We start from the raw sequence: 14,770 nt of genomic DNA, 5'->3' as shown, positions 1-14,770 counted from the left end.
CTGTGAGGATAAATCAGCCCCTGTTGTGTGCTGTGCACCATGGCACCCACCGAGTGTGGTTCCAGGTGTAATGGCACTTGCTATGTCCCCACTGCCATCTCCCAGGTGCTGTGACACCAGGGCTGTGTGTGCTCCCACTGAAACCCAGCACAGCCCTCAGCTCATTTGCAAAATGTGGACATTGAAGGTTGATGGAGCAAAGACAAATGGATATGGCCCCAAACAATTCTAGAACATCCTGCACAGTGGCATCTATTTGCCACCCACCCACTGTATTTCTCACCTGTAACCATATCTAAGATTTTTTTTTAGCTGACATGACCAAAACAAAAACAGTCTCTACATTTAGAATTCCTATGAACACTTCACAATGGTTCCAAGAAAACATCCTGGGCTTAAAACAGTTTCGAAAAAAACATGAAGTACCAACCCCTAAGGGATGTCTTTGGATATGCATCCCAGTCATGACCATCCCCAACTTATTTAAAGTTCCTCAAGAAGTATTCCCTCTCCCCAAAGAAATCCATTCCACAGTTTTCAGCATCCCTCTCTGACAACCAGGATTTCAAATCCCTTTATCTGGAGACAAACAGAAAGAGTGTGCTTGTGGTGAATAATTTGAGCTGATATTCTTGCCAGCTGTTAAGGGACACATGCAAAAAAAGAAAAAAAAATCAGTGACATCTGGTCAGCACTGATATGTCCTAACAGAAGTATTTGTTTGGGAGTGGGGAAGGGGTGGTGGGGGTAAAGAGAAATACCATCTCCATGCACCTCCTTGCCCCCTTTTGAAAACTGAAAGTGATAACATTGACCACAGCAACTGGAACAAAAATTGCAACTTACATCATGGGGAAACAGTGACATTACATTAGCCCATATTACACAATGGTTGAGCAGTTGCTTTCACACACTAAGCTTTCAACTTTAACTTTTTTTCCCCCTTAAGCTACACAATGGATTTTTTTGCTGAGTTGGAAAATATCAGGAGACAGGCAGAAAACCTTCCTTTTGTTCCTTCATCCTGCCAAGCACCTCATCATAAAGATTTTTTCCCTTCTGTTCTGTTTTTCTTTCCCAACTTCCTTTCCCCTTTTCACCCTCCCCCACTTTTTTGTCAAATAAATGTGACTAATTAACAGCATGGCTCCTCTCCACTAAATCGTAAAACCACCTCCTTTAATTTCATGAAGGTGATAACACTGCATCCTGGTTCTTCTTGGGAAGTAGACTTGTAAACTACCTTCCAAAGTGCTTTGATTCAAGTGATGGTTTTCTTGGGCCTCAAACTGGAGGACAAGCTGGCTTTAGTTCAATAGGAACTTCAACTCTCTCCTTCTCTATTGGGCCTGCTCACTGAGGTACACCCAGCACAAGGCAGTAGATAATAGAAATCCCAGAATGGAAATGCATAAAAAAAGTTGTTTCCTGGGGTCAACAAAGGACAGGAAAAGAGCCAACAATCACTTAAATAAACAGTATTCAGAGAAACAAAAAAAAAAAAAAAAACCAAAAAACCACCCACAAAAAATCCAAAACTAAAAACCCACAACAAAACAACAAAAATGCCCAATGCCCAAAATACCACAAAAAACTCTCAAACCAAAAAATACCAAAAAAACCCTAACAAATGCCCAACCCCCCCCTTGTCTGTACAAACTGACTTACATATGAGGGAAGCGATGGTTTAGAGCAACCCACTGCTCATTCTGCTATGTTTAATACTGTTAGGAAAAGGAAATCAAAGCCAAATAAAATTTGGAGGGCACTTATTCTCAGAAAAACAACTTTTTCCCCTGCTTCCCACCTCATAATTATAGTCTGTTTTTATATAACACTTTTCATCATCAGAGCAGTAATGTCTGCAGGGTGGACGTTTCCTGGGGATTATTAACTAGCTGAAGGTTAACAATTTTCTGCTGCACCTCAAACCAACAGCTCCTCCTGACTTCTCAGTAGCTCTTTAAAAATATTGCTTATCAAGATTAGAAGAGTGGAAGACTAATCATGAGTTTTGTACTTGACAGATATCTTAGAAGAAGCATGACTAGAAAGAGATGAAAAAATGTCTTTAGCTGCAAGAAAAAGATACAACAGGGGGAATTCATTATTTCTGAATTCTGCACTATGATTTACTGTTAACATGGCAAAAATCACCCATACTAGCAATAATGCCAGTAAGTTCTGACTTCTTACAGAAACCATAGGGCAATTGCAGGGGAGAAAAGGCAAGTGAATTTACCCTGTTGTGAGAAAATGCTTTGCCTTCAGTTCCAGAATGCTCAAGGAAAAATCCAGATTTGACAATAGGCAGGTGATCTGTAAATTTAAAGCATGGAAAGCCATTTGCTCTCAAATGCAATGGGTCAGCTGTCAGAAGATAGCCTTTGAGAGTTTCCTGGTTGGAAAAGTTTAGTCTTGCAGGAAACAGTTTTAAGGCAGGAGACAAGAGTCAGGGCTCTGAGAAATCTGTGGAAATGGTGGGTCTGGCTGTTCTTAAGAACCTGTGTAAAGAAGGGCATGTGAGGGCACGTGATTTATCTTTGTCATTCTTTTGAGCTCTGCTTCCCACATTTCCCTCTGCACTCTGGTGTTAGACACTGGCTCTCTGCCCACAAGGTGGGTGAGGTGCTCTGAGTAAACCCATTTGATACGAGAGACCTGGAGTCTTCTTTAAAGGAAAGAGCCCTAACTCTTGAATAGCTGCTTCCAGAAACACAAAACCTATCAGAACACATGTGAAGATCAGCTGAGACACTCAATTCTATCTAATCTGCTTCTTCCTAACTGCAATCTCTTCTTGGAAACATGAGTTCAAATGGGTGAGACATTTCATGCCAAGAGAGAAGAGGAATACTTGTGTCTCCAGTTTGCTGTGGTGCCACTTTTTACCTTGTGAAGCCTTGGTCATAGAACTCATGTCCTGCAGGATATCAGTAAAAAGCTATATAGGTCCCTAGCATTTAAGGCCTCAAAACAAGAATTCACTGGCACACTAGTTCCTTCTGTCCATATGTTCAGAGGCTGTCTTTGCTCTATAAGAAAAATCCAGTGTATTCCATATCAACATCAAAAGGTTCAAGAAAAGTAATTCTTGACTCTAGTACTTAGAATGACTTATTTCTTTTAAATTTATTTATCAAACACCTAGAAATAAAGAAATGAAGCAAATATATATATATTTTTTTCTACACATGTGTATCTTTATCCATATCTCTGACATACATGCACACATACACCACACCTATCACCATATTCTGTTTCTTTCTATGGACTCCTCAGAGATTTTAAAATTTATTTCATGAAATTGAATTGCTCCTTCAAATATTTTTGAGACTGTCTTCAATGAATTTCTGGTGGAGCTAGTGGCAGCCATTATCTTCTTCAGAACTCCCACAACTAGAATATATTTTTGGACAAAGGTGTTCTCACAGTCAGGAGAGGGGTCTAGTACTTCTGGATCATAGTTCTCACACTGAATTGATGACAACCCATTGGGCTAACTGCTGTGCTCCAATTTCCTATCTCCAAAAACTGAATTGTTACACTTGTACTTCTTGTAGTGTTTTAGAAGCACCTCGGAACATTAGCATTCCAGTTATTCCCTCCAAAACAAAGTAGAAATAGCAGTGGGATCAATTCTGTCAGGGCAAACAGCCCTTCAGAGAGCATACAGCACTCCAAGTACAGTATAATCAGCACTTCAGGTGCAACGGCTTGGGAAGAAAAGTGTTGTATAATTAGGTGAGCAGAAGTGGTGAGGTTCAGTGGTGAGTGGCAGTGAAAGCCTTTTGGATTATGAGTTCTTTTAGAGCAGTCAGAACTATTTATTTGAATTGTTTATCTTGTGTGGCTGATTTTCAATGTTTTTTATCACTGAAGCAGCATTGAATTACAGAGTGTCACAGGTTGAATATGAGAGCAGAACTATCAGATTATCTGACTGATAAGAAACATTTCTGTGGTAGAATAACTGAAAAAATAAAAGCCAGTCACATCAGGAACATTGCTCAGAACTGAGATTAACTTTATGAGGATCAGTCTAAAGGTTGTGATAACAAATAACCAAATATTAATCTTATTTACATGATTCATTCAACCGTGGCACCTTGAGTCAGCAGTGAAGGATCAGGTACTAACACACAATAAAGTCATAGGATGGGATTGAAATTACATCTTCCAGGACCTTGTACAGGAGCTAAACAAGACTGAGGCACAAAGGGATTGATTTAGAAACCCAGTTCCCCATTGCTGGGGACACGCTTGGTACCATTTAGCTCTGAGCTTTGGATCACATAGTTCCCTAAAATTCCCTCATCCATAAAGCTACAGGAGCTTTATGATACTGGGGGCAGGCACTTGCCTTCAGGCCCAGCTCACTGAACTTTGGAGACATCTGTGCCCTGCCTGAGAACCCTAACGGGGCTGACCTCGCAGCATATGGATCCTAATGCATCCCAAGCCATGGAGGCCCAAACAAAGGATGCTAGGTGGGGTGGGGTGGGTGATTGCTTAACTCACTGAGCACAAAGAGAAAGACAAAGTGTGAGCATAGAAGGAAAAAATGTATGGTTTGCAGACATCGTAGTTTGCTGATAAACTGGCAGCAGCAGAAATGATGCAAATGATCCTCTCAGCTGAAGAATTAGGAAATTTAGTGGGGAGGAAGGCAAACATAGTCCTACCCAGAAGAGAGTCCAGTTGAAGATAATGGCATTCATGGAAGCAGTTTGTCGCTCATAACCTGCGATGGTCAAGCTGATAGCCAAATTAAATAGCTGAAAAAGATTCTTGTTTAAGGAGTGAGAGAAGAAATTCTCCTTTGACGGAACTAAAGACTGGCCTATCCAAACTAGAAATTGAAACAAATGCAGATAACTTCTGTGAAGTTCATATAGAAAAATCTGAGGAATTAGTATGTGCTGAAAAAAAGTCTGCTAGAGACAGTTTGCCAGTAGTCTGTGACTGCACTATTCCTATGAACCTTGCAGAACTTTACAAGCAACTCAGAATTAGCACTAATAGAGGCTATTTTGGGTCACAGAGAATTTTCAGCTGTGAGGTATTTCTGATTTTTCTATTCCTCCTTTTCTCTTGATGCTTTCTGATCCTCAGCTGCATTGCAGAGCCTGACATGGCAGGGAGGTCAGCTTCAGCAGGTAAGATCAAAGCCCACAGGCAGGCACAGCTTCACACTGTGCTCTCTGGCCAACCCATTTTCATTAATGGAGACACAATCCAAAGATTGCTGTAACTCTTGGCACATATGTAGCTGTGGCACTAAATCCCTCTGTACTGGTTTTTGCAGAAACACAACAGGGATCTCTGCTCCTTGCTCTGGCCTGTCATCTTTTCAGTGATTGCAAGTAACAAAAAAGAGAAGTGTGTGTGTTTGGGGAGAGAACAGCACATTCTGCAGTAGGTGGATGGGGTCACGGCGCGTGTGCATGGCCCGAGTGGCAGTGTGCAGTGTACGCCTGAAGCAATGTGCACTTACAATTAGTTGAATTTCACTGTGTTGGAGATGGAAGCTGACAGGCCACCACACAAAACCTCCCTGCAGCCAGACTCATGCTGAGATCCAGAGCGGAAAAGGATTTTAACTGAAAGGCTTTGAAGGCTTTAAATATGGAGGCAGTGAATTCATGCACTGTTTACCTTTGCAGGCTTGGCTTTGACTCTGTCTTTCATTTTGTTTTAATGAAGTAGGTGGTCTCATGTAATTCCCAATTACCGTAAAACTCCAGTGCCCTAAACCCCATAGCTTACAAGTTATGAATATTCACTGAGGCTCACCAAATTCTGAAGAACTGGCAATATTGCAGTATTTAGACATAAACAGCTCAAAACAGGTGTATCTTCACAGAACTGTCTATTGCAGGCATGTAACAGCTTCTGAAGAAGCATGTGCTGGTGACTCCACTGGGATACTGGATTAAGTGGACCAGAGGTCTGAGCCACTGTGGAAATTTGTTTCCAACTGAAAGAGCATTCTGCCATTCACAGCCTATTTATTCCAGTACTGATCTAACTTAAGAATAGATCAAATTATTCAGAGGAAGGTCAGAAACCTCAGAGGTGCAATTCACGTGTGGATGATGTTTCTATCTGCCCCTGAATTTTTTTTCCTGGTTTATAGTCTAAGAGATGAAGACTAGCATATAACATACAATGCATGTTTTAGCTTACCCATTTATGATATCTGAATGACATTCTTCTTAATATAAATACTCACCCTTTTGTGATTCACAGACCTTATATCCCACAGAATACTGTGGAGATGGGCTCATCCTACAAACTCTACATCTTGGCTCTGCCATTTAACTTCCTTGCCCATGGCAGGACATTCATTCCAACTCTTTATCCATGGCAGCAAAATTAACTTTGCACGTACTCTACTAGTAAACCTCTGAGCAAAGTAAGCTTAACTTCATTTGAACTGAGAAAGGATCCTAGAAAGGCAAGGCTTCAGCCAAGGCCCAGATAGCTCAGTTGTCATCACATGTGCCTCTGACTTGCACTCCTCTAAGTGGTAGCTCTTCATGCTCCTGCCTTAGAGATGGACTCAGGATCAGGTGAGACCAATGCCTACTAAACATTACTTCCTCCTACAGCCTTAATACTTTTAGCGAGCAAGCAAGCAACAGCTTTCTTTTAGATTTTGGTAACACCCTGAGAATTCCCACTCTTCATACTGTGAGCTACAAGGGAATTCAGTGTGCACAGACAGCTCTGCTTGTGGACCATGTTCATTAATGTCCAGACTGAAGCTGCTGAAAGTTTCCTTTTTTTTTTTTTCTTTTTTTTTTTTTTTTTTTTTTTTGTTGAGAGAAATCAAACTGGAGGATCACCAATGAGAACTGAAAGGGAATATCTTTCATGCAGATGTATCACTTATTTCTCTCCAGCTCTAGAGAAATGCAGTAGAGATTATATATGCCTGTGAGGACCACTTCCTGCCTTCCACATGGATTGCCTCTAGCCACAGTCCAACTGATGATGGAAAGGGAATTGTGAGAGCTCAGGAGGGCACCACATGCGGGATAACCATGTGTTTTTTGAATCTACTTTGAGAATTGAGTGTTGCTTTCCTTTGCACCTAGTCTGCCAATGAACAGTGAGGCTTGATGTAGGTGGTGAGAAGGACATTTGTGTATGTGTGAGAGGAGCACATATGGTAAAGACCTGCACAAGGCACAATGTGCAAAAGACAGATTCCTCCTAATTTTAAGGCCTCTTTCATTCCTTGTCCATATCCCCTGCATCTATGTGTCATAACTGTACTAGCACACAAACTTCTCATGAACTGCAATGCTGGGAGTATTCATTCAGATGTCAGGTAATCCATGAGCAGCATGGATCCTACCACTTGGAGACTGCCTGATGGGAACTCACACTCTTAATACTTCTGTTTGTGTCCCTGAAAGGGAAAACAGATACTTACAAGGTGCATTTTCTACTTTTTGAGGTTTGGTTTGACAGTGTTGCTGGCAGTTCTGACACCCTTCACTGCTTTTCTTCTTGTCTGCAGTGGGGCAGGCCCAGATTTACCTTGTGGAAAACATCACTGGCCAGCACCAGGCTGGCTTTGAGCAGGCTTTGGAGCACCTGTTGGTGCCCCAGCTAGCCAGACCATCCTGGCATCTCTGACGTCCCATGGCAAAATCAGCATTCCCAGGAGATGTTTGAAGGACACAAGGTAGGTGGCTGTGGCTTACAGTGTAATTGAAAGTCCTCCTCACAAAATCCTCTTCCTAGTACTTTATCTCCTCAAAACAGGGAAGGTATCGGCTGCTCAGAGAAACACCGATCAAATAAAAGATTAAAGCTCTTCTCTCTAGGGCATCAATTTTTATTAAGCTATCAAATTTCACATTTTATTTCTTCCTACATTGTTTTAACATCTTAGATTGAGCTCACTTTGTCAGGTTCCCCCCTCACATAAGCTTATTAAAGTTCTTTGGACATATCTGCACGTGAGCCCTGATGTCCCTACACGCACATCGGTGAAAGCGGGGCTTAGGCCTTGGTCCCGCTTTGCAGACAGAATTTTAGCTATAGACCCTTAGGTCCCAGGGAGTGGGCTTGATAGCCTGATGGGTCCTTTCAGAGCCCCATGCTCACACCAACACTCTTCTGGGGCCACCAAGAAACAACGGTATCCACCTGCAGGGCACTGCTGGCCTGGGGCCTTAATACCCCTCAGCCTCCCCAGGATCTGTGTTGACAAGAGGTCTTTTCCACTTCAGAGGACTCCCCTTTGCCCTGAAGTCTTTTGTTGGCTCAAAGAGCAGATGTGGTGCAAGCAACAGCAGTGCCAGCTTCCCCCAGCACTCACCTGGAGGGAGCAGCTGAACAAGAGGAGGAGGTGGTACAGCCCTACTGATTTTTCCATTCTTCAGCCTTTTAGCTGAGCTGGCCTCAAAAAAGCACCAATTACTGCCACCTGTAGCAGTGGTCTTGATGATGTGGAGAGCTGTCAGCTGGGAAGTGGACTGACACAACCAGTTCATTTCACATAGGTCAGCAAACAGCCATCAGATTAAAATGATTTTTGTTCGCTATCGACCTGGGCTCGATTGGAACCAGTGACCCAGAGATGAAAGGCTCAGAAAGAAGGGTTTCTATCTGGTGTATGGTCACACATCACTTCTGTCTCCATCTCTCTCATTTTCTTGTCCAAAATGCTTTCTTTTCTTTCTTTCTTTTCTTTTTTTTTTTTTTTTTTTCTCCACTCAAAAAATTAGAAATCCATCCTCTACTCTTTTAATTGCAATGCACCATATGGGGATCTGTTGAGGTTTTGTTAAGGCTTCAGTAATCTATTAGTCATTCTCCCCTTTGTGTTACAAAAGATCTATCCTTCAAGAGGCATGTATTGATTTCAGCATTTCTGCAGCTTGTTTGAATTTGGAGGGTACTTGGTGAAGTAAACCAGAGCATAGGTTGAAATCAACAACAGTAGCAAAAAAGCATGAACAAGAGTCAGTCTTACAGAGACTTCAACATGCAAACTATACAAGGAAAAATTAAAATGAATGGGACAGGAGATATGCTAGTAGCCCAGGCCTGCTACTTTTGACGAATAAAGCAATGTTCTTTTGGATCTAAAATGTCTCTATCAATTTTTAAAATATGGACAACTCTTTAATTTTATCTTATCATCCCATTCTCTCTCATTTTTTGTTACTTAGTCTCCCCCTACAACATATAAATGTAGCTTCTAACCTTTTTGTTAGAAAAAAGAACATATACTGGGAAATGAATATGCTTAACAATTTTTTGTGATAATATACTATTCCAGAATTTTTCCATTTATTCTTTTTTAGAGAGACTTTCCCTCTCATCTATGCTTAAGTCCCACTGTAATAATAGGAGCCCCAATATTCTCCTGAATTGTTGCTTATGAAATTCACAAGATGCTCACAAATCTTAGTTTCATGTTAGCACGTGCATTTTTTTTTTTTCTTTTGATGTCAGGGACAAAAAAAATAATAGGACTCAAGTAAAATTTTAGGGCTTATACAAGTGATGCCAGTAAAGATGTGGAACTCTGCAGTGGTTCTCCTTGCCATGATCATGACATTAATACCTATTTTTTAAGGATAGCAAAGAATATCTACATAAAAATGCTAAATCCTCTCTTCTTCTAAATTAATAGTGCAAACATGGTAGCACACTACTTAAATCAATGTAATTTTCAGGCATTCAGAACAAGGCATTTTTCTAGGACCATATTCCCCTATAAAATTCATTATCTGTGATAAACTATTCATTTTGATTAAACCTGTAATCCGTCCCCTAAAACACTGGTTATTATCATCCTCGCTACAGTTCAGTAGTACCATCATCATCCTCACCCCACCATCATTACCATATGAATCACTGGTAATAACTGATTTTGTTGGGATAATTGCTTCTTTGTCATGTCTGCAGTTGCATTTCCAGCACAAGGGTGATGGTTGAGAACCTGGAATGGGCAGCAGTTAATTTCTCCAGACACTTTCATTTAACCCACAGAAATGTGCAAGCACTAGCCCTTATTCTGAAGCTTTTATCATTTACAAGCTGGAACTTGCTAACACACTGGTCTTTGGGTCTTTAGAGGGAGAATTGTTTTTTTCTTTTTTTTTTTTTTATGGAGAGTGAGCCCTTTATATTCAGGTTGTAATACTGAAAACACAGAAAAATCGTATTGGAAGGTACCCTGGGAGGTCTTCAAGTCCATAGCACTGCACCAAGGCAGACTCATCCCCCTTCCTGAGAAATATTTTCTATCTGCTTCTTTCAGACTTTGAGTGACACAGATCCTGCAACCACTCCTAGTGATCCAGTTGGGCGCTTCCCTGTCACAACTGTTATAAAGATTTTCTCATGCCTGTCTGTTTTCCAATGTCTAAACTCCAGACTTTTGGATAAGGAGAGCAGGTTATTCTCTTCTTTACTGGAGACCTTTGCATATTTGAAGACTCTTATCTGGTGCCAATCAGACTTTTCTGAACATGACAGGCTGAAATTATTCAGCCTTCTCTCATCTTCTAGGGGGTTCCTCCAATTTCTGTGCATCTTGCTTCAATAGCTGTACTCAAATTTGCACAGAGCACCAGTGGTGAGCTAAGTTCAGGACTGTCACACACTGACAACACGTGCTGTAAAGTCAACAGATACATAAAACCTAGAAGATAAAGTATAAAACTACATATATTTATGAAAATTAACAGAACATCTTATACAAGCCAAATTATTACAGCAGTGGCATCATTCATTCAGAGTGTACAACAACTGCAGTCTGACACAGTCCTGGCATGGGGCTGGTACCTGTGGCTTTACCAGTTGTTTTTCTTGGGAAGAACACTATTCTGCCCTTGAAAAACTGCTAGACTAGATATTTTTGCCTCTCTCCTGGAGAAGTCACTTCCAGATTAGAAGATTCTGACCTGTTTTTGTCTAACTACAACAAATTCTAGAAACAAGATTTTTTCTTATGAATTGTACAGCAATATTTTTTGCTGAGAGGTTTTATGCAATGGACTTTTGAGTGGCTTTTCCTCATCTCTTGTGCACACAAGACTACGCAGAATACCTTTTTGTATGATGCTGTGCGATAATCTGCTTGTTCAGTGAGGTAACTGGACCCAGGGCAGCTCCAAACTGAAATCTGTGGCTAAAGGGATGCTTAACCTTTGCTAGGAAGTCTGTTGAGAGATGCAGGAGAAACCACCTTGGATCCATGCAACACTAATACAGCTGCATGGTTGCTAGAACAAAGTTTCCTTGGTTTTGACTAGGGTGGAAAGAGTTTGTGCTTCCCTGGAGTGTGGGCAGAGCGAGCTTGTGTCAGCCTACAAAGGTTTTTGCAGCCAAACCCTAAGTCAGTGATGCAGAGTCTAGGCATTTCTTTATTATGTTCTGATTCATTCCAAAAGCTCTGTCCCCTGGAGCTTTTATGAAATACTGCCTAATCAGTTGTTTTCTAGCCTGAGTGCAGTACACCATCAGCTGTCCAAGGAGCTAGTTTATGAAACAATATTCCCATTGGAGTGCACTGAGCTAAAAGGTAAATGTTTAAGGTTACCTCATGACAGACAGAAATGCGAATGGCTGTCACAAGTCTCCGATCCAGAAAGCCTGATAGCTTCAACACTGAGAAAGTCTCCCAACTCTGCGTTACTTCTTCTCCAACCAGTAGCTGTTCTGCAAGACCACAAAATCTGGTATTGTTCAACAGAGTGTGGATGCCTAAACATAATGGGTCCACAAATAGGACTCTGCAATGCTACAGAAACATAAACAACACAGGAGGCAGTGCACAACACAACTAATGATGGAGTAGTTCAGGTTTGAAAAAGTGTTTATTGCTAGATATTGTGCAAGTTTTTGAAAAAATATACACATAGCACCAAAGTCTCTTTATTATTGTGTTTAATTCCCTTGATGACTTATTTTTAGGCACAGATTCTGTCTACAAGCTATTTTTGGGTAAACCAGGGATTGCGTGGTATGTTGACCAAAACAAATTGTGTGAATGCTGGTAAATGGAAACTGTAGTTTTGTTCAGCTTTCCTGAGTATTTGCTGTGACAGGAAGTTCACTGTCTCTGGCTGAAGCATTAGGAATAAAAATGATGTATAATAACAATTACAGCAAATATTATTATATAACTAACATATATAACTATAGTCACTTTTGCTCTTTCCTCATTGATTAGCAGGAGCAGTTGTCTTCATCCCTTTTTATGATACTACACTGGGTTGCAGTTTTTTGTTGTAAGAGGCATTAGTGCTGAACGACGTGGTGACTCTTCTTAAAACCCAATAGCTTCCTCTAAAGGATGTAATAAGGGACAAAATTTAGAAAATTGATAAGGGAAAGCTAAACTTCACTAAACTGGTATCTGGAGTTGCTAAAGACAATGAACACAAATTTTTAAACTACAGTAGTAACAAAAGAAATCCTGTTGATATGAGAAATATTAAGAGATGAAGATTACAAAAATTGATTACTCAGATGTGAAAAAATAGATATTTCACAGCTTTTTTTCCTTTTCTTGATGTACTCCTATTTTCAAAGAAGTATCTTTCAGACACTGAATTACTGGAAGAAAAACAAGTCATCATCTTTCAGTGATAGTCATTCATGAAACATCAGGGATCAGTAACTTACACACAGAAATTCAGAAACCACTGACCGATGAAATCCTCAGTTTGTTGACATTCAGTTTAAATCCACCTCAGAGCTGAATACTCCAGCTCTAAAGGGTGTAAAACATTCAGAGAGCAAGTAGGATGATTCAAGAAACAGTGACCTAATTAGCCTACCATTTATCTGAGGCAAATAATGCTTAGACTAGTAAAGATTTCAATCAATAAGGAATTAGATGATGGAGATATTTTTTGGATTAATGACACCAAACAAAGTTGAACTTGCCAGATCACTGACAACTACTTTAATGAGATTCAAAGACTTTAAAGTTCAAGTTTTAAAAATAACAATGGAAATAAAATATACTTCATACAGCATTAATGCTATGGGACACAAAATAGGACTGAAATTCTTTAAAATATCACAACAGATCATATTATAAACAGATCAAGAGCTAGACATTGGCGTGTATGGAAAAGAACGTGTCCCTGCATAATTATCTTTCAATGAGATTGTTCCTAGTGTGCTTGTCAACAGCCAGATGCAAGCCTCATCCTGCTTCTCTTGGAGTAAAAACTGCCCTTCTAAATGTAAATTTACATAAAAAGATTAGTGGAATGCTTCAGGACACAGAAGTTCATATGGAGCAATGTGATTGTGTGTCCAACAAACATCTTTAAAACTCCAAAACAGTGCATACTTAGGAGCAAAATAGGTGAGCCACTCCTGGAAAAAGTGGGTTTGCCTCCTGAAATATGACAATTTTGGAAAGGAGTGGCACTTACAGTGGACAAGCTGCTTGAGCTATGGCAAAGGGGTCAAAGCAGTCCTTGGGTGCCTGCGCAGGATTTGAATGTGACAGCAGTCAATCCTCACTTAATAGCCAAGAAAGACCAAGGAAGTGGCCTTCACTGAAAACCTTAAGGAGTTCAACCAAAAATAAATATATATAGACAGAAGTTTGTGAAGAAATACTTTTACAAGGTGCAAAAGTCAGGTTCAGGAAGGCCAAATCAGGCAAAAATGGACACGGAAGCAAGGCAAACTCAAATAAGAAATTAGGTACATGTTTTTCAAACTTAAGGTCATTAAGTTTTCTTTTTTTTTCTCCTTTAATTTCTACTCATTAAAGCAGGATGGGTGATCTGTTTTAATCAAGTACAAGTAATTAGGCTCAATATGGGAATAACTGGGAAAAAATATGATGGCATATGGTACACAGAAAGTCAGAGCAGATGATCTAAAAATCCCTGTGGTCTTTGACTCTGTGCAAATATGAAATCTGTCTGATCAAATTTAGTGCTAGCCAAGTGCAGACCTCCAAATCTAGGCTTGCCCTAGGACTGTCTTCAATGTCTTTGGAGCCAGGCAGGTCAGCCTAGTGTTACCTGAGGCATCACAAGTGGATGGACTCATTGAAGCAATGGAATGTTGAAACTGAGCAAGTTTACAGTATCTACCAGCTGTGACGGGGGTCTGGCTGGGTTGAAGAAGGAGGTAGGCAGCAGCAGCAGATAACTTTTAGGCAGTGACTGTATACAGATACACTCTACACAGTGGTAGGCCAAATCTAGATAACAAGCAAGATCAGTAGGAGGATTCTCACTGATTTAAGTTGATTTAGGATAATGCCAAACAAGGGTGATGATATTTCCACTTATTTAAATAGGAACAATTCAAATCCAGAGGAAGTGATAAAGGGTTTAATATAAATACCATACACATGCTGCTAATGGAAGCTGATGGTGCAGTCATTCTAATTCAGCAGCTATTACGTGCTGAATGCTCCTCTTTGGCATGTCAGACATACTAGGCTTTTAAATATTTACCATACCGTAGACTCATAGATTGCAATGTCATCTTTGCTGTTACCTGTGACATAGAGCCCGGGCTTTGATTACAAAAAAGCTGTGGGGGGGAAACACTGCAAAACTAAAGAGCACTTAGGGTCAGGCCCAAGCTAACAGGAGGCACAAACCATCAAGCCCAGACTGACACGCAGGCCCCTCCCTGCTCCCCTCGATGCCATAGAGCAAACGGCCTTAGAACCTATGCTGGCAACAGGACTGTCCCCTTCCATCCGAATGACGCTCCAGCACATGGTGTGGTGTTGAGTCAAGCTGCCCTC

Source organism: Molothrus ater, chromosome 3, assembly GCF_012460135.2.
Source record: "Molothrus ater isolate BHLD 08-10-18 breed brown headed cowbird chromosome 3, BPBGC_Mater_1.1, whole genome shotgun sequence".
NCBI classification, from domain to species: domain Eukaryota; kingdom Metazoa; phylum Chordata; class Aves; order Passeriformes; family Icteridae; genus Molothrus; species Molothrus ater.
The sequence above is the reverse complement of the archived record's forward strand: the minus strand, read 5'-3'. Positions refer to the sequence as shown.